Below are 22,376 nucleotides of genomic sequence, written 5' to 3'. Positions count from 1 at the left end.
AGAAAGAAAGAAAGAAAGAGAAAGAAAGGAAAGAAAGAAAAACAAAGAAAGATAGAAAGCAAGAAAGCAAGAAAGCAAGCAAGCAAGCAAGCAAGAAAGAAAGAAAGAAAGAAACAAAGAAAGAAAGAAACAAAGAGAAAGAAAAGAAAGAAGTTCCTGTCTCTTTACCTTTCCTCATAGGCTTGTCTTCCTCATGCTACATACTGCCTTGATTACTAGGTTCTGTTCTAACCATCATTGCAGTGTCCCTTTCTATGTTGATGAAACAAAGGAAAGGCTTTTTGCAATAAATGTTGTCCATGGTCCATGCTGTTATCAAAAACCATATGGACGTTCATGATCCTTGTGCCCACTCACTGGAAAGCACAAGGAAGCTACTTTTCTTTTTAACTATAAATATTTTATTGGTGAGACCCCACCATCTGCACAAAGTGGTCTTGGAATCAAGCTCCTTCCTCCCTGGCAATGCGATCTTTCTTGAGTGGTCCCATGAATGCTTTCTTCTCTTCCATGTTCTGGAATCGACCTTGGCCAAATTTGGATGTGGTGTCAATGAACTTCAGGTCAATCTTCTCCAGGGCCCTACATTTGGTCTGGACCAGCAAGGACTTACAAAGAGTAAATACACAGCCTATGAGCATGATGAAATCATTGGTCACCTCATCATAATGGACAAAGCCACCCAGTGGGTTGATGCTCTTGTCAGACAGGTCATAGTCAGTAGATGCATTGTTCTTGATCAGTTTGCCATCTTTGATGAGGTAGTCTTGACCAATCTTGTAAATTTTCTTGTTAATCTCTGTTCCGTGATGGTAGCCTTTCTGCCCAGCTCAAGCCATAGAGAAGGCGACACGGGCAGGGTGCCAGGCTCCAATACAGGCAACTGTGTGCAAACCTGGATGGGTCTTTCCGGGCAGTTTCTTTGTATGCCAACGACTGGTTACCCCTTTGTACCCTTTGCCTTTTGTCACGTCGATGACATCCATCATTTCATCCTGCCCAAACACCTGGTTCACAGGAACTTGCAGCTCCAGCCTCTCTTGGGCCCAACCAAGCTTATCAGCCACAGTGCCTCCACTCACCTGGATCTCCATCAAGTGTGCCTTCTTCTGGCACATAGAAAGCAGATGCATCTGACTGTGGGCAATGATGCGGATGACCTGGCAGTTCTTCTTCATGCTGCTGAAGTCCTTCTCCAGCTGCTTCTTGCCTGTGTTATCCTGCCATTTCTTACAGTACTTGATGAAAGCCTTCTTTTAGACTTGTGCTAATCCTTATAGAAGCACCTTTTACACTCTTTGCTGATGTGCTCAGCAAATACAGTCTTGAAGGTTCGGAGGCCTCGTGGGCTCTCAACATATCCCACAATGCCCACAACCACCACTGGGGGTCGGGGTGGGGTGGGGGGTGGGGAGTGTTCCACAATGGTCACAGCCTCCACAACTTCTTTCTTGTTCACCTTAGATCCTGGCCTATCAACTTCCTGGACTATGTGGGTCATGGCAGCCTTGTACCCCAGAAAGGCTGTGAGGTGAACAGGCTCAGAAGCCTCATCCTTAGAAAAGCTCTTCACTTTCCCAGGATGCCAGCTGCTATGCTTTCGAGGCAGGAAGCCCAAGGACCCATGCCTGAGAATTTGCTGTGAGACATCTCACTACCACAAGCTACTAATAGGGAGTGGAATCTACTTTTGAAGTGGTATGTGAATGACTGCAAATTCACATTTGAAGAGGAGGGACATTAGAAGGTTTCTGTGACAACTGCTACTCTTGTCCACACCAAATAAGCAGGAATCCATCTAAGAGAACTCCTAAAAACTGTGGTAAGGATGCTGAAGTGAGGTTCTCCCCGAGTGATGTCTTCTAGAGGGGGTGCTGGTGGGGAAGGATTCAGTTTACTTTATGGAGATGATCAATGGAAGTTGACTGTGCTCCAGTGTGTCCATGAGAAACTAAATCAGTTGTGTTTCTTCTTCCTCCTCCTCCTGTCCTCCTTTTTCTGCAGCAACAGTGGGATGTGTTTTCCAAGAGTTGGGGGCAGACCTGCGAGGAGGATTGCTAAGTGTGTATGATCAGGGTTCATGATTAGGCTCACTCACAAATACCCATCATTCCACAGTGCTCAGTATCAGAGTAAGCAAGTGCTAAGATTTCTGAAACACTATATGAAATGTACATTTCTCTTTTCACATATCTATATTTACATGTATTTTATTTAGTATCCTCAATGACATGTGTATGTATAAATCTTGTTCATAAGTATTGTAAATGATATATATTGTAAAATCTTTGATATAGATCAGATTTGTATGTGTATGGCATCGGTTTTCATTTCTAAATTGAATTTTATCACTCTATGAATTATGCCTTGCCACCTAGAATGTGCCCTAGGATGGAGTGTACAGAATATCTGTTCTAAATTAGATAAAATTTTATTAAGATAAAATATTGGCTTTTATTTTAGACAGTATATACCTAAGAAATATATTATTGCCTAGCTTTCTGTTATTTAAATTATGTCCAAATATCAGACTTTTTTTACCAATTTAATTACATATATGGATTTTATGAAGATTATGATACAATTAATAAAGTTAAATTTTAAACAAATTAATTAGTAAAATGCATAGAAAATTTTAAGTTATGACATATGTTTATCTTATAAGGACATTGTATAGTTTAAATATACAACATGATACCTGCTATGTAATATTTAGTCTTACTCATCTTCTCTTATTTATGGTGGTTGTTAATATTATTTAAATTTTTTCTCATTTTTTTCTGGCAATAGTATATACCTCTTTGAGCCCTTGAGGGAGAAAAAAAGAAAGATAAAATAAAGAAAGGCCATAAATTTTAAATAGAATGAGGATAGGTATATGGCAGTGTTAGAGGGAGGACAGGGGAAATTAGGTAATTGTGTTCTAACCTCAAAAATAAAAGAAAACAAAGAAAAAGCCCAAGGGTTATCTACTGTAAAAAGGAAGAATATGTCCTGGTTTCATTGAAAATCTTCCACTCACTGTGTACTCTTTCCATAGGACACAGAAGCTACAGTAACCAGAAGTACTTCTTAGAAGGAATTTTGAAAAGTATAGACTCAGAAATATGGGATGGACACAGATTAGAGACAAAGACACAAGTTACAAAAGAGATTAAGGAAAGCAAGACAAACTTCCCTTCACTAAAAATGGGTGGCTTCTTGGTGCTACAGAATTATGTAGCCTGTTATAAACGGCACATATATGTTCACAGAAGAACAATTACAATTGTTATCTGTAAATTCACTCAACACAATAGTTACTATTATTCTTTACAATACCAACAAATTTAGACTTTTGAGCATACTTATTGAGGCTGGTTCAGTCATCAGGAACAGACTTAACAGGTGACAGAAGTGACAATTTTCATGTGAATATGGTACAGGAGGACAAGTTTCAAGGTGATTCTCAAAAGACTGTGGTAGATGCACCCTTGTTATTCAGGTGATCACCAATGAAGAAACTATGGTCACATAAGTGAGCATGGTTTCCTGCACATGATGCTGGAGAAGTTGAATTTAATATGACAAGGACCTCTATACATAGCTGGGAAAATTCTGGATATACTTAGCTTACAGAAATTATAACAGAGGTCCTGTGGTGACATTATGGAGAAAGAAGGGAATTTTACTTTTAAATACTGTTGTATATCTTGACACATGGAAATGGGAATTGCCCAAAGAACTACTACTAAACAGGACCACATCCCCTTGTCCTATTTACCATCTTTTCTCCCCTACCTTTGGATGCTGGACTAGAAGCAGGGTTGGAAGCATTTGAGAACCTTTATTAACATAGGTTTGAAAAATCTTAGCCCAGATGTTATATTTTAAATTTTCAAAAGTCTAAAACCTATTAAATGTTTGAGGTTATAGATATAATAAAAATTATATTAGTTACTCTATTATATACTCAATAACCAATAACATTATTTTATACCCCAAGATTCATAGAAGTATGAAAAGTTTACAATGAAATATTTGACTGGGACTAGAGAGATAGTTCAGAAGTTATGAGCACTGACTGCTCTTTCAGAGGTTCTGAGTTTGAGTCCCAGCTACCACATGGTGGCTCAAATCATATCTGTACTGAGATCTGATGCCCTCTTATGGTCTGTCTGAAGACAGCTACAGTGTACTTATATATAATAAATAAATCTTTAAAAATATTTGACCAATTTGATAAATGAGAAATTTAACCACATTTTATTTAGATCTTCCTGATAATGAGAATTATTTTTCATTTTTTGTTTGAGCCTTCTATCCAATTTTCTATTTAGTTTAATCTCTTCAGTTCTTAAGTTTTAAAGAATAGATTAAATGAGAGAAGTACTAGTCTTGTCTGTGTATTTGTTAAAAATATTATCTTCCCATTTTTATAGTTATCTCTGATATATCTCCTATTGTTATGAAAATTTTATTTTTTATTCCAAAATATTATGTTTGTCTTTTATTTGTTGTGGGATGCTTTAATTTTAAAAAGTAATTTGCTATAGACAAATCACCCACTCACACAGCGACATAAAATAAGGAGGTGAAACTGTGAAGAAGAAAATTTGATAATGGGAAGGAACTAATATTAAAAAATTACAGGATATTTAATCAAAGAATGTGTGTGTGCATGTATGTGTGTGAGTGTGTATGTGTGTATACATTAATATGTACACATTCTATATGTATATATATGTTTATTTTATTTCATTTATTTATGCTTTATTAGGTATTTGTTTCATTTACATTTCCACTGCTATCCCAAAAGTTCCCCATATCCTCCACCCCATTCTCCTACCCACCCCCACCTACTTCTTGGTCCTGATGTTCCCCTGTACTGAGGCATATAAAGTTTGCAAGAACAATGGGCCTCTCTTTCCACTGATGGCCAACTGGGCCATATGCTGATAATTATGCAGCTAGAGACATGAGCACCTGTGGTTACTGGTTAGTTCAGATTGCTGTTCCACCTATAGGGTTGCAGATTCCTTTAGCTCCTTGAGTACTTTCTCTAGTTCCTCCACTCGGGGCCCTGTGATCCATCCAATTGCTGACTGTGAAGATTCACTTCTGTGGATCCACTTCTGAGCTGTTTGTATATATCAGATTTAGGATTGGTAAAAATTCTTTCACAATTTGTTGGTGTCCTTTTTGTCTTATTGACAGTATCTTTTGCCCTAAAGAACCTTTGCAATTTTATGAGGTCACTTGTCAATTCTTGATTTTACAGCACAAGCCATTGCTGTTCTGCTTAGGAATTTTTCCCCTGTGCCCATATCTTTGAGTCTTTTCCCCACTTTCTCTTCTATAAATTTAAGTGTCTCTGGTTTTATGTGGAGATCTTTAATCCACTTAAAATTGACCTTAGTAAAATGAGATAGAAATGGATCAATTTGCATTTTTCTACATGATATCCAGTTGTGCCAGCACCATTTGTTAAAAATGCTGTCTTTCTTCCACTGGATGGTTTTAGCTTCCTTGTCAAAGATCAAGTGACCATAGGTGTGTGGGTTCATTTCTGAGTCTTCAATTCAATTCCATTGATCAACCTGTCTCTCATTGTACCAGTATCATGCCGTTTTTACCACAATTGCTCTGTAGTACAGCTTGAGGTCAGGCATGGCGATTCCCTGAGAGGTTCTTTTATTGTTGAGAATAGTTTTTGATAGCCTAGGGTTTTTTTGCTATTCCAGATGAATTTGCAAATTTGCCCTTTCCAACTCAGTGAAGAATTGAGTTGGAATTTTGATGGGAATTGCATTGAATCTGTAGATTGCTTTCTGCAGTAGAGCCATTTTTACTATATTAAGTGCTTGCTTTTGACTTCTTAGAGCCCTAGTATGACCAAGTCATGAATGGCAGTTGGAAGCCTGCAAAGATTACCACGATTGTGAAAAACCAGAAACTTTCTAGGAGTATGACAACTCCTCCCTGATTGGTCCTAAAGCTCATCTCATTATTGTACCCTACTGTTAGCCAATCAAAGACTAGCTGGTTTCTCACTAAATGCAGCAGAGCCTGAGGCATCAACCTTTTTTTTTTTTTTTTTTTTTTTTTTTTTTTTTTTACAGTGGAACGTGCAGGAGTGAGAAAGAAAACTATTTCAGTGCAAGAGTCCTGGCTCTGCCTGAGGATTTCTCCCCCAGATTGCCTGGGCCTGAGGCTTCCACTCCTTAAGGAGCTCACAGGAGATGGACACTCTGCAAGCTCTCTGAGTCTAAGGCTTCTGCTTCAGACAGGGAGATCTCTGGAGCCAGCCTCCAGGATTCAGATATCAACTATAGGCAGCAGATTAATTCCAGAGACATCCAACTTCAGCCTTCATGTCCTGTTCTCATTAGGGGACATGGCCTTGTCAATCCCACCAGTCACTTGCTGATACCTTAAACTCTTCATCTTCAACTCAGGTACCCAGAAGCATTCTGGGCACTTAGCACTGGGACACTCACCATTTGCTCCACTGGCACCATCTATCAGCACAGAAGGCCCTAGTGTTTTTGTTTCCATTCCAGTAATTACTCCTACATGGCTATGGTAAATAAAAAGTTACTCTTGTCTTTCCTTTGCTTTGTACTTACAGCATTCCTGGCGTGAGTGACAGACACTGGTCACAAATATTATATGGTGTGTGCCTATAAGCTGCTTCACTATGGTCCAAGCTTTTGAAGTGGAGATTTGGCCTTTATGATCTAAACACCTTCCTCTAGGCAATACTCCTTACATTTGCCAAACGTCTCCCAATAGCAGCATTCTGTAAAGCAAGACCCACACTGTGGCAAACAGCAGAATGATACAGTACTCTTCCCACACATACCTGGTAAAATTAAACTGCTGTGTAGTCTAATTATGAATGACCCCATACTTACTAATAATGAAGAACAATAGTCTTTCCCTTGGTAAAACTCTTGCCTCTGGGGAGTATGCAGCATTGCCTGGAAGCAATTCCTGCTGTCAGTGGAATGAGGCCTGTGACTACTCTTGCTTGCCCTTTACAGTGTGAGAATGCAAAGGTGCTGTGACTCACATAAAATGCACAGGGAAGTTTACACAACAAACAATTTTTCACCACAAAGTGTCCCAAGCCCTGCTGCTGAGGAATCCAGCTGCAGTGAGAATGGAATCTCCCAGCACTGCTACTGCGAAGGCAAAAGGATACATGCACATCATGGACCACTGTGGCAGTGGTTGACAAAGGGAAACTTGAACACAGCACATGTCCCAGCAATTATACATCTACATATTTACTCAATATGTATGAAAATACATTTACACATAAAACACTTGAATGGGAGTATTCACAACAATATCATCTGTAATAATAACAAACCAAAAATAAGGGCAGATAGGAAAACAAATTATGACACTCAGAAGATGTAAGTTTATAATTCAGGAGAACAAAGTAAAATTACATTGTTGCATGTAGAACGGAAGAACAATTAGAAATAAAGACCAAAGACAGGAACCTTTGTGGCCCTTAGTTAAGTCATGTTTAATGGGAAACTCTAGAAAATTTAGAACCATAATAATAACATCAGGTCAGTGCCTTCTTAGAAAGGAGTGAGGAAAGGGAATGCAACAAAAGAACAGAAATGTGAGAGGTGTGTGATAGAACACTTCTGCTCTTTAATTCGATTTTTCTTTTTATTGTTTGAGAATCTCACACATGCAGGTAGTATGTTTCATCTAATCTAAACCCCATTCCTTTCCCTCTAATTATGTTTATTTACTAATCCGTATTCCTTCATAATTTCCTGTGATATTTTATCAAACCCACTGCATTCACTCAGTTTTGGCTGTATGTATATAAGTGTTAGGCTATAAACTAGAAAATGGGTAGACTCTCAGGAAGTACTTCCCTGAAACCTGTTGATTATCCCTTTCTTCATCAATGATACATTCCCATGGCTCCTTAGTTAGGAATAGGGCTTAATGAGTCTCTCCCTAATGCATGCTTGTATTTTTTGGTCTGGCTTGATTTTGTAGAGTCTTGTACATCTTGTTACATGCTCATGTGTACACCTGTCCTATAGTGCTACTGAGTGAGTGAAGTATTCAATAGTCTTGTCCATCTCTTAACCTAGTTAACAAGGAACAAGCAGGATTGACAGATAAACAGTGAGTGTATGCTGAAGTCTTGTAAGATGATTTGAGAGTGGTCCATATTTCTAAACTGAATGACAGCACTGGAAAATATATTCTTACAAAGTCCAATTTTTTTCTGATGGACTTTCACTTTCCAAAAATGATGAGGAATTAAGGAAATTGAAAGAATTGCTACTGTGCAGCTGTTTCCTATGAACTGAAACATCCCTTGCTGGAGACTCAAGGGGGTCATATGAAGCTGGAAGGCATAATCTCGCCAGTCTCAGGAACCTCAGGAAACTTACCAGGCTCACAGAACCCTGATTCCTACTGGATCCAATGTATATATATATATATACAACACAGACATAACAGCAGAATCCATTGCCTGGGAGCAGAAGCTTCCTGACTGTCATAGCTGCCCTCTAAGTTGGGCAGGAGCCTGGTGAATTCACTGATTACTTACAAATGAATGAAACAGTCCTGTTTCAGTAACAAACAAACAAATAACTACACACATATATTCCCCACCAGCCCTCGTACAGACTGAAAACTCGAAGGCAAAGATGATTCCAAGGTCCTGCGTTGGACACCCAGCAGAAAAGTCAACATCTGGACAAGCCAGCCATGCCCATGGTTGCCTGCTCCCTGCTTGGTTTTGACCAGCTTGGGACTCAGATGACCAGTACACATTACCACTGAGGACTATGCAAATGTCTGTAATCTGTGCTGAAACCTGAAGCCATGTAAACCAGGATGCTGCTGAGGCCCACACTGATTTAAATGGCCTATAATACCACCTGGGGTCATGGTGATGTCCCACAGCACTCATATTGCCACTGAGGGTCTCATCAGGGTCCAAGGCCTGACTGAACCTGGAAGTGAGGGTTTCTGTTGATATCCATGGTCCTTGTTACCACCAAGAGCCATTTGGCAACCAGAATCCAAGTTGATGACTGTTTGCTGTGCTGCCACCAACGTCCATTCTAATGTCTGTGATTGGGTAGATTCCAATGGCCTTGTCTGGGTCCATGATCATGGTGTTGTCACCAGAACTCATGTATTTGCTCATTTTCCATGCTTCTTATGATTGTGAAGAGCAAGGAAACTATATTTGCTATGGTATTGATAATTGTAGACAAGGTCTTGAGATATATGGAAGCTATCTCTGACCACCCCCACCCATTCCCCCTAAAAATACCACTACCACTACAACCAAAAAGTAAGAACCTAGATAATAAATGACAGAAGAGAACTCTTTTAACTTGTGACAGAGATGCCAAGGAGCAGCTCTCTACAGTTAATGGCTTCTGATGTGGGGGTGGGAGGCTGTGAAGGACAGTTGTATTTAACGAGCAGGCCACTGAGAGTTTGACCATGTATCATTGAGTGTATCAATATCACAAAGTGTACTTCTTTTGGGGTTTTGGGTTTCTGGTTTACTTTTCTTTCCTCTCATTTTGAGTTCTTCTTTTGTAGGCAGGAGATCACAGGAGAGGAGTGGACATGTAGGAACTGAGAAGGAATTGTGGAGGCAGAAGATCACAGGAGAGTTGTGGACATGCAGGAACTGAGAGGGAATTGTGGAGGTAGAAGATCACAGGGGAGGCATGGACATGTAGGAACTGAGAAGGAATTGTGATTGTGGTGCATAATGTGAAACTCCCAGAGAATCCATAAAAGAGGTATGTGGGGGGAAAAATGACTCCAAAGCACATAGAGGTAAACTTGTATAAATACTGAGCATAGATAATTTATCTTTTAAAGCCTACTAAAATCACAGCATATTCTGACTTCTATTTGAATAACTTGTCATATAAATTAGAAACAAGAGAGTTCAGAGTCTTAATCCTTAGACTGATTCAGTGAAAACTGAATGAGTATTTGAAAATAAAATATACAACTGGATGGGGGGGTCTTACTGCTAATGAATAATCTGCTATCCATCACAATAGTATAATAGTATAATTATCTTCTTTATAATTATGCATAATTTATGTTTCATATGTAAACACTAGGCATGAGAAAATATATTAATGATATATTATAGTATTCTTTTATAACTTTTTTTTTTGGTATTTCAAGAGAGGGTTTCTCTGTATAGCCTTGGCTGTCCTGGAACTCACTTTGTAGACCAGGCTGGCCTCAAACTCAGAAATTTTCCTGCTTCTGCCTCCCAAGTACTGGGATTAAAGGCTTGCGTGTGTCACTACTGCCCAGCTATGATATTTTAAGAACAATTGAAACTTGGAAATCATTCTATCAAACCAAATCTTCAATAATTTATAAATTTGCAAAGCAAATGATATTATTCCATTTAATGATATTATTCTATTCTATTATATCTAATTATCTATCTATCTATCTATATATATACATGCAATCATTTGAATGTCTATTTATTATATTTGAGGTATTTAGAACATAGAGATATTGAAATAAAAAAAGAAGCTACAATGTTGAAATTCTCATGTAACAAAATAATTTTAAAAAATTCCTCTGTTTAAACATCTTTCATAAACATTTCACAATTTATTTTTACTTAGTATTAGTGTGCCTACAAATGTGTACATGCATCTGCTTTTCAAATATAAAAAGTAATTTTGCCTAGAATATAGAGTTACAACTTAGGTACTTCTCAACCACTTCTTTATAATCTGTTTCATAAAGGATATTTTTAACAAATGATACAGAATCTTTCCAATTACAGCTCAAAGTAACAGGAAAATATGATTAATTTGAGAAATAAAAGATAAAAAGCCAACACATTTCACTACAATCTAGGTTAAGCAGTAATTTTGAAGGTAAGAATTGCATTTGTCCTCCAGCAATACCTCTCCTGGGCATATATCCAGAAAATGTCCCAACCGGTAAGAAGGACACATGCTCCACTATGTTCATAGCAGCCCTATTTATAATAGCCAGAAGCTGGAAAGAACCCAGATGTCCCTCAACAGAGGAATGGATACAGAAATTATGGTACATTTACACAATGGAGTACTACTCAGCTATTAAAAAGAATGAATTTATGAAATTCCTAGCCAAATGGATGGACCTGGAGGGCATCATCTTGAGTGAGGTAACACAATCACAAAGGAACTCACACAATATGTATACACTGATAAGTGGATATTAGCCCAAAACTTAGGATACCCAAGATATAAGATACAATTTGCTAAACGCATGAAACCCAAGAAGAATGAAGACCAAAGTGTGGACACTGTGCCCCTTCTTAGAATTGCGAACAAAACACCCATGGAAGGAGTTACAGAGACAAAGTTTGGAGCTGTGATGAAAGGATGGACCATCTAGAGACTGCCGTATCCAGGGATCCATCCCATAATCAGCTTCTAAACGCGGACAACATTGCATACACTAGCAAGATTTTGCTGAAAGGACCCAAATATAGCTGTCTCTTGTGAGACTATGCAGGGGCCTAGCAAACACAGGAGTGGATGCTCACAGTCAGCTATTGGATGTATCACAGGGCTCCCAATGGAGAAGCTAGAGAAAGTACCCAAGGAGCTAAAGGGATCTGCAACCCTATAGTTGGAACAACATGATGAACTAACCAGTACCCCGGAGCTCTTATCTCTAGCTGCATATGTATAGAAAGATGGCCTAGTCGGCCATCAATGGAAAGAGAGGCCCATTGGACTTGGAAACTTTATATGCCCCAATATAGGGGAATGCCAGGGCCAAAAGAATGGGAATGGGTGGGTAGGGAAGTGGGGGGGGGCACTATGGGGGATTTTGGGGTAGCATTGGAAATGTAATTGAGGAAAATATGTAATAAAAAATATTAAAAATTAAAAAAAAAGAAACAAGTCAGAAAAAAAAAAAGAATTACATTTGTCTAGACTTTAAAACCCAAGTTTTGATAAAGAATCCAGCAATACATCTGAATGGAAGAAGGGATAAAATGGACAGGGATTTATTAATGCTCATCACTCCTTAGGCCCTTGCAGTTCAATGACAGTTTCAAAAGGATGTGCTGATAACGGATTTTCCTGGAGTTGACACAGTGTGCCATGCTTCCAGTAAGCCTCTTGTGGAACAAAGAAAGACAGACACTCCTGAAGCCTGAATAGATGACTGAGAGCTCTGAACCCAAATGGTAGTCTTTCCCTTAGGCTTTTGTGTGATATATATTAAAATATACTAGTTAAATACAAAAGCTGCAGTGAAAATTATTTTCCTGTTTCCAGAACCATTGAAAGCATGTGCCAAATGTATTAATATTCGGGAAAATAGCATTGCTTGCAATTTATTTATTAAAAAAAATTTTATATTTTGCAGGTCTAAATGTCTCTGCATTTATCTTAACTATATCACTGAAAATGCCAATGCAGTAGTAATGATAACCTTACTCAACAAATACTGAAGAAGCATTTCTTTTGTTTTGTTTTGCTTTTTTGTTTTTTCAAGACAGGGTTTTTCTGTGTAGCCCTGGCTGACCTGGAACTAACTCTATAGACCAGGCTGGCCACGAACTCAGAAATTCATCTGCCTCTGCCTCCCAAGTGCTGGGATTAAAGGTGTGCACCACCATGCCCGGTCCCTCAATAAGCATTTTAACCAAATTATACATCAAAATATATAAAGACAGAAATCACCGTCTGAATATAAAATCAGTATCCATAGTATCATGATATTAGTATCAGGGCCTAATAGAAAAAACCCAAGACAGTAAATTAAGGCTGATTCAAATTTTATACATTTGTTCTAGTAGCTAATTCTTCCTATCATCTCTGAAAGGTTAACCTGTATGTAAGAAAAATTATCTTCTAAAATATAGCAAGTATACAGTTTTATTTCCTTTGCATTTGTACTACTGATGAAATACTTTTATTTTTAATATAGTTACATACATACAATTTGTGAATTAATTGGCGTTTCTATTCTGTGATGAAACACTATGACCAAAAAGCAAGTTGGGAAGGGAAGGGTTTGCATTTGGTTTACACTTCCACATTATAGTCTGTCTTTAAAGAAAGTCAGGACAGGAACTCAAAGTAGACAGGTATCTTGAGGCAGGAGTTGGAAGAGAGGATGCTTTTACTAGGTTGCTCATTGTGGCTTGCTCAGTGTGCTTTTTTATTGAACCCAGCATCACCAGCCCAGAGAAAGTCCCACCCACAACGGTCTAGGACCCCCACCCCCATGAACCACTAATCAATAAAATGGCTTACAGTTGCCATCTATGCAAGCATTTTCTCAATTGAGAATCCCTCTTGTCAGATAACTTTATGTAGTGTCAAGTTGGCATAAGACTAGGCAGGACAATCTGGAAGATATTAAGATACTACATCTTCTATAGGAAGATTTGGGGATCACTAAACTGGAGTATATATAGTTATTTTTTCTTTATAGTCATTGTAATAGTCATGACATACATTCTGAATCTTCATCTTTCATTGAAATTTTCATGAGCATGAGTCAAGAATTTGTAAAATAATGCTAAAGTTAGGAATACATAATTTTTTTACAGAAAATTTTCAAGGTATCCTGAAATTATACATACCATTGGGATTATTAGAGTACCTAAAAATTAGTCTTTAAATATTACAATAAATAATAAAGTTTAGGAAACAACTAAATGTGTTAGAAGTGAAATTAAAATTTATGTCAGTCTTCTCAGAACCACAGTTACCAACTGAAGAGAAAGCTAAGCCTATGTACATATACATTCAGTGCTTTCAGGAAGTTTTACCTTTAAGGGGAGAACAATGATCCTTCCTTTATCTTATTTCCTACATATGTTTGTGTACATTACTATATAATATGTGTACATACCTATGTCTTAGTCCCTTTTCTATTACTGTGAAGAGACACCACAACCAAGACCACTCTAATAAAAAAATCATTTAATGGGCATGGATGGGGTTGTGGAGGAGCTTGCTTATAGCTTTCAAGGATTATTCCATGATCGTCATGGCAGGAAGCAGATAGGCATGGTGCTAGAACAGCAAGAGCTTAAGGTCCTGATCCACACTAACTAGAGAAAAAGTAAGTTACATTTTAATGCATTCATTCTTATACACAGTGCACATATATGTGTGTGTGTGTTTGTGTGTGTGTGTGTGTGTGTGTGTATAACAACCAGTTTCCCTTTACCTAATAGATCTACAACAGCAACTCACTACAATTCTTGTCTCTCTACTGATACCAACTGCTAGCAAGAAGTAGTCACTACCCTGAATTTTGTAATTTATTCATTTATAAAGTCAACTTGTTTTGGTAGCTTTGAAACTTTTTCTGTAAAAGAATATTAAATCACATGTTCCTTCACACCTGGATTCTGTTTCTCGATATTATTGTTTTAATGAGATATATTTTTGTTTTTGACTATAATCATATTATATTCATTGTTCTTTGTATTGTATTTTTTCTTCATGTGATCTACATAATTCAGTTATAAAATGTTTATCTATATGTCATTGGATATTTGTAATTTTAAAAGATGTTGTTCTTATTATGACCAACACATCAGAGTTTAAGTTTAAGTAAAGTACATAATACTACCTGAGGACCCAGCTATACCACTCCTGGGCATAGTCCCAAAAGATGCTCCAACATATAACAAGGACACATGCTTTAATATGTTCATAGATTGGGAGGGACAGAGGAGGGGAATGGGAAAAGGGGGGCAAAATCATGAATGGGAGGAGACAGGAGATATACAGAAGGTCAGGAAATTGTACAGAGGTATGTAGTAATGAGTGATGGGATACTGGGGTAGCCACCAGAAAGTTCCTAATGCCAGGAAAGCAGGAGGATCCCAGGACACAAGGGGATGACATTAGCTGAAATACCCAACAAAGGGGAAGAAGAACCTGTAGAGACCATATCCAGGGGTTAGGCAAGGCCCCTGTTTAAGGGATGGGGTTACCCACCCATCTAAACCTTTTAACCCATAATTGATCTTGCCTAAAGGAAATACAGGGATAAAGAATGGAGCAGAAACTGAAGGACAGGGCACACAGGAAGTTCCCCACCTGGGAATTCATCCCATAAGCAGCCACCAACCCCAGACCCTATTCTTGATGCCAAGTAGTGCTTGCTGACAGGAGCCTGATATAACTGTCAAGTGAGAGTCCCTGCTAGAGCTTGTCAAATACAGATGCAGATTCTTGCAACAAACCATTGGATTGAGCATACAGATGCCAATGGAGGAGTTAGGGGAAGGATTGAAGGTGCTGAAAGGGTTTGCATCCCCATACTTATATCAAGCAAAGCAGACACTCCCCACCCCCAGAGCTCTCAAGGAATAAACCACCAACCAAAGAGTACACCTGGAGATTGAAAACCTAGGAAAGAGAACAGGAGTCACAGATGTATCACCAACAGAATACAAGAGATAGAAGCAAGAATCTCAGTGGCAGAAACAAATGAAGACAGACACAACAGTCAAGGAAAATACAAAAAGCAGAAAGCCCCTATCTCAAAACATTCAAGAAATCCAGCACACAATGAAAACACCCAACCTGAGAATAATAGATACAGAAGAGAGTGAAGATTCCCAACTCAAAGGGCCAGCAAACGGCTTCAACAAAATTATAGAAGAAAACTTTCCTAACCTAAAGAAATGCCCATAAACATACAAGAAATCTATAGAACACCTAACAGATGAGACCAAAAAAGAATTTCCTCTTATAATAATAATTAAAACACCAAATGCACAGAACAAAGAAAGGATATTGAAAGCAGTAGGGAAAAAAGTCAAGTAGCATATAAAGGCAGACCTATCAGAATTATACCAGACTTCTCACCAGAGACTCTAAAAGACAGAAGGTCCTGGGCAGATGTCATACAGAATGTAATAGATCGAAAATACAACTCAGGCTATTATACCCAACAAAACTCACAATTAACATAGATGGAGAAACCAAAGTTTTTCAAGAAAAAAGCAAATTTAAATAATATATTTCTACTATTCCAGCCCTACAGACGATAATAGAAGGAAAATTCCAACACAAGGAGGAAACTATACCCAAGAAAAATCAAAAATTAATCTTTTTACAACAAACTCCAAAGAAGAGAAACAAGCAAATCTAATTCAAGCTTTAACAACAAAAATAACAGGAAGCAATTATCATTGGTTCTTAATATCTCTCAACATTAAAGAACTCAATTCCCCAATAAAAAATACATAAGCTAAAAGACTAGACATGAAACACGATCCAGCTTCTTGCTGCATACAGGAAATGTACCTCAGAGTCAAAGACAGACATTCCCTCAAAGTTAAAGTATGGGAAAAAAATTTCCAAGCAAATGGTCCCAAGAAACAAGCTGGAGAAACCATCCTAACAAAATAGATTTTTTTTTGCATCTAACAAAATAGATTTTCAACCAAAAGTTATCCAAAAAGATAGGGAAAGTCACTACATACTCATCAAAGGAAAATCCACCAGGATGAACTCTCAATTCTGAATATCTATGCTCCAAATGCAAGGGAACCCACATTTGTAAAAGAAATGCTACTACAACTCAAAACACACTTTGAACCTCACACAATAATCGTAGGAGATTTAAACACCCCACTCTCACCAATGGAAAGATCATAGAAACAGAAACTAAATAGAGACACAGTGAAACTAAAAGAAGTTATGAACCAACTATATTTAACAGAACATTTCACCCTAGAACAAAAGAATATAACTTCGTCTCAGCATCTCATGGTACCTTCTCCAAAATTGACCAAATACTCAGACACACACACACAAATCTTCAAAAGTTGTAAGAACATTGAATTAATCCTATGTATTCTATCAGACCACAACAGACTAAGGCTGGTCTTTAGTAACAACAAAAACAACAGAAAGGCCATACACACATGGAAGCTGAATTATTATCTACTAAATGATAACTTGGTCAGGGAAGAAATAAATAAATTAAAGAATTTTTTAGAATTCAATGAAACTGAAAGCACAACATACCCAAATTTATGGAACACAATGAAAGAAGTGCTATGAGGAAAACTCATAGCTCTGAGTGCCTCCAAAAAGACACTGGAGAGAGCATACATTAGCAGCTTAACAGCTCATCTGAAAGGTCTAGAACAAAAACAAGCAAGTACACACAAAGAGAGTAGAAGGCAAGAAATCAAACTCAGTGCTGAAATCAACCAAGTAGAAACAAAAAGACCTATACAAAGAATCAACAAAACTAGGAGATGGTTTTTTGAGAATCAAGAAGTTAGACAAACCCATAGCCAGGTTAACCAGAGGGCACAGTATCCAAATTAACTAAATCAGGAATGAGGAAGAAGACATAACAACAGAAACCAAAGCAACTCAAAAAAATAATCAAATCCTAATACAAAAGGCTATATTCAACCTGGATGAAATGGATGATTTTCTAGACAGAGACCAGGCACTACAGTAAAATCAGGATCAGATAAATCATCTAAACAGAACCATAACCTCAAAGGAAATATATGCAGTCATTAAAATCTTGCAACCAAAAAGAGTCCAGATGATTTTAGTGCAGAATTTTTTCAAACTCCCAAAGAAGATCTAATACTAATATTCTTAAAACTATTCCACAAAATAGAAAAACAAGGAACACTACACAATTATTTCTATGAAGCCACAGTTACACTAATACCTAAATCACAAAAACACCCAACATAGGAAGAGAACCACAGACCAATTTCCTTTATGACTATCCGTGCCAAAATACTCAATAAAATTCTCTCAAACTGAATCCAAGAAACAACAAAAATGATCATCTACCATGATCAACTAGTCTTCATCGCAGGGAAGCAGTGGTGGTTCAACATATGAAATCCATCAATGTAATCAAGATATAAACAAAGTCAAAAGGAAAGAAAAAAAAAACATAATCATCTAATTAGATTAGGAAAAAAGCTTTAATAAAATACAACACCCATTCATGTTAAAAGTATGGAAGAGATCAGAAATTTCAGGTGCACATCCACGTATAATAAAAGCAATTTACAGCAAACCAGTAGCCAACATCAAACTATATGAGAAGAAATTCAAAGCAATCACATTAAAATCAGGGACTGGACAAGACTGCCCATTCTCTCCCTACCTATTCAATATAGAACTCAAAGTTCTAGCCAGAGCAATTAGACAACAAAAAGAGAATAAAGGGGTGCATATTTGGAAGGAGGAAGTCAAGTTATCACTATTTGCAGATTATATGATAGCATCATAAGTGACCCCAAAAATTCTAGCACAGAGTTCAAACATTTGATAAACAACTTAGGCAAAGTGACGGGATGTCATATTAACTCAAGCAAACAGTAGCCTTCCTCTACTCAAAGGATAAAAGGTATGAGAAAAAAATTAGAGAAACAACATTATTCACAATAGTCACAAAAAATATAAAATACCTTGGTGTGACTCTATCCAAGCAAATGAGTGATCTGTATGACTAGTCTCTGAAGAAAGATATCAAAGAATATCTCAGAAGATGGAAAGATCTCCCATGTTCATGGATTGGAAGGATAAATATAGTAAAAATGACCATCTCACCAAAAGCAATCTACAGATTTAATGCAATCACCATCAAAATTCCAAAAAAAATTTTTATGTGTATGAGTATTTTGCCTGTATGCATGTATATGTACTATGCTCATGTGTCTAGTATCTGTGAAGGCAAGAAGAGGGCATTATATTGTCTGGGACTGGAGTTATAGACAGTTATGAGCTACTACATGGGTGCTGGGAACTTAACTGAGGTCCTCAGCAAGACCAGCCAGCGCTCTTAACCACTGAACCATCTATCTAGCCAAAATTCTTAATAGACAATTGTGGGATATGGCAGAAGAGGGGTACGTGAGGGAGGGAGGAAGGGAGGAAAGGAAGAAGGTATGGATGGAGGGAGGAGGAGAAAGAGGAGGAAGTGGAGGAAAGAAGGGTGGCAGTATCAGAATCTGGAGATGTGAAAGAGGTACAGAGGGTCAGGAAATAGAAGAAAATAGGAAGCCGGGGGTATGCGGAACTGGGGATCACCACTGGAGGGTCCAAGACAGCAGAGAAATATGAACCTCTCAGAACCCAATTGGAATGACTTTAGCCATAATGCAAAGAAAAGGGGGAGATGGAACCTGTGGAGACCACCTCCAGTAGATAAGCACAGATGCTGGTCGAGGGACAGAGCCACTCACCCATCTCAATTTTCTTTTAACTCAGTAATATTCCTGTCCAAAGGAAGAACAGGGACAAAAAATGGAACAGAGACTGAAGGAAGTGTCACCCGGGGAACTTTCCCACCTGGGGACACATCCTGTCTGCAGACACCAAACCCAACACTGTTGTGGTCAAGAGGCGCTTACAAACAGGAACCAATTATGGCAGTTACTGGAGAGGTCCACCCAGCAACTGACCAAAGCAGAGGCGAATGCTTGGAGCCAACCATCAGGCTGAACTTAGGGAACCTGATGGGGGAGCTGGCAGAAGACTGGAGGAGCAGAGGGGAATGGCAACTCCATTGGAAGAACAATACAGGCTGGCCTGACCACCTGGTCACTCAGAGACTAGATCACCAACCAAGGGATCTTTATTTCCAGATATATATGTAGGCTTTGCTGGACAGCAAGAGGAGGGGAGGCCCTTGGTCCTAGAGAGGTTTGATGCCCGAGAGTAGGGGGATACTGGAGAGGTGGAGCAGAAGACTGTGGGTGGGTGGGGAAGCACGCTCATATAGGCAAAAGGGAGGTTGGGAGAGCAGATGTGGGATGGAGGGAGGGGTGGTGGATGGGTAACCCAAAAGTGGAATATCATGGGATGGAGGGGGGGTTGATGGACAAGGTAACCACGAATTGGAATATCATTTGAGATGTAAATGAACGGAATGATTAATAATAAAAAAAAACAATCAAAAAAAGAAAATGACTTTGAAAAAGGTCCAAATAGATATTCTGCAAATAAAAAATCACATAACAAGAGTTTAAAATATGCAAATAAAAGGCACATTGAAAAAACAAGATGTAGCAGAAGAATGATGTTCAAGGGTCCAATACAAAGTTCAAACAATAGAAAATACTACTCCAGAAATGATATCTAGTAAATATGATCAAAAACTAAAAAAAAAAAAAAACCTTCTATAACTGTATTCTCTTGAGGGTAAATCGAAGAATCCCCAGGGTAAAGAAAGACCTGATATAAATTGGGAAGTTAGACAATTCGATTGATGAAATTATAACCAATTTTTTCTGAAATGAATTTTCAAGCATAAGAGGCATTCAGAAGTTTAACTAGACTGGACCAGAAAAGAATATCTGTACAAAGTATTATCATCATGATGTCAAATACACAAAACTGAAAAACATAAAAATTAGAAAATGGGGCAGGACAGATGGCTCACAGGTCATGAACACTGTGCTTTGCCAAAGAACCCAGGTCTGACTCCCAATACCCATACAGCAGCACAAAACTTCAGTTTAATAGAAGCCAACCCTGTCTTCTGTCCTTATAGTAAGTACACAGATGGTAGAGAGACTTACATGCAGACAAAATGCTCATACATAAATAAAATTTATATATATATATATATATATATATATATATATATATAAACCTGTAAGAGATAAAGTCAGTTCACACACAAGGCCAAGTATTAGATTTCCATCGAATCTCTTCTTTACAATCCTACAGCACAAGAAAGCATGAAATGATATATTTCAGTCCCTGAAAGAATACAATTTTCTAGCAAGATTATTGTAAATAGTAAAGGTATGTGTTGAAATTAATAAAGGAAGAAAATAATTAGCACAGTAGTAAATGAATAGTAAGGCGATTCTTGACAACCAAGATAGTACTAACATATGGGTAGATTTAGGGGCTGTCTGCAAACGCTTATAGGTACCAGCCTTTAGATCTTTGCCAATTCTTGGGTTCATGTAGAAACCCTTGGCATTGATATCCAAGACTAAGTCTTATGTGCTCATGTTCCCTCCCAGAGTGGGTAGAATCTGGATCTCCCCTCTGCTGCTTATGTTTTGGGGAGGGTATTAGAAGCAGTTTGCTACAGGGTTAATACAATTGCAACAACTCAGTTCTTGAGTATTCCCCTTCAGGTAAGGTTGTAGGACTCCACCTGGTACTGATCTTAATAACAGTGGGTCTGGTGCTTGGTTTCAAGTTAAGGAAGTGAGAAATTAACTCTCCCTCCTTTCCTCTACCATGTATCTTCACTCTTCAAACTATTCTCTGCTCAGATTTCGGGGACAGATGAGAAGAACAGCTCTTTTATTTCTGCTTTCAAGAAAATACCATTTGTTGTCATTGATATTTTTTTTTTGTTTATTTGTGTTTTGTGTGCAGATATACAGTAGGAAAAACAACTATTAACATAAATAACAATGTCTCTAAACAGAACAAAAACAAAACAAAACAAAACAAACAAGCAAAAAAAAAAAAACCCACAGCAAATGTTCAAGAACATCATCTACCAAATGGTATTTCAAAGCCTGACTTAGAAAGCCATTATCTCTTTGGTGTGGTTGTCACTGATGCTGTATTGCAAACAAGACTGAGGCACATGGCTCTGGCCTTCCTCATTTATTTCCAGATCCTTTGGGAATGTTTTTATTTCCTCAGCAGCATTAGAACAATGACTGTATATTAATCTATTTCTGGTCCACAGTGCCAGTCAAGAATGTATGTTATAGAGTGCTATATTTTAGGTGTAGGAAAATACATAGCAGCATGAATACAGTATGGAACTGCTTGCATCATAAAGTGTGTTTCCATGGGATAAGCCACATTACCCACAGGAAACCATCTTGTTGTATACCCCTTGGTGACATTGACTTCACTCTCAAGCCCAGGCTGCCTGACATTTACAAAGCTCCATCTCTGACTGTGGGTTCTAGGTTTACAGGAGGGGAGAGGAAACCCGAATAAGGAACATGGTCTTAAGAGTCAAGAGCTGTAAATCAATTTTTATTTATAAGAAATAAAATGTTTAATAAATAGGCTTTAAAAGTACAATTACTAAAAAGAGATAAAAATAAAATCCAAATATGAAAACCAAACACGAACATATAACTTCATCAAAACCTAAAACACGAATAAAACAATAAAGAGCAAACTTTAACCAAAACTAACAGAAAATGATTCTACATCATCACCCTTTCACTGCATATTAAGAAGTACAGACCTACAGCTTGTATCTCCTCTTGGACTGCTGTTGGCCGGGCAGTCACCTCAGATGTCTCTCAAGGGGTGTTGCCAGAACAGGAAAGGGAATAACACCCTGAATCAGCTGGCTCACTGGCTTTCTCCTAT

The 22,376-nt window shown here is 37.9% G+C and overlaps 1 pseudogene; it reads right to left on the bottom strand.

Annotated features, from left to right (window-relative positions):
• Positions 1 to 400: 400 nt before the first annotated feature.
• LOC147004954 (large ribosomal subunit protein uL3 pseudogene) lies at positions 401 to 1,650 on the bottom strand (annotated as a pseudogene).
• Between the last annotated feature and the right edge of the window lie 20,726 nt (positions 1,651 to 22,376).

Source organism: Mus caroli, unplaced genomic scaffold (assembly GCF_978045245.1).
Source record: "Mus caroli unplaced genomic scaffold, Mus_caroli_1 scaffold_4, whole genome shotgun sequence".
Taxonomy (NCBI): domain Eukaryota; kingdom Metazoa; phylum Chordata; class Mammalia; order Rodentia; family Muridae; genus Mus; species Mus caroli.
The sequence above is the reverse complement of the archived record's forward strand: the minus strand, read 5'-3'. Positions and strand labels throughout refer to the sequence as shown.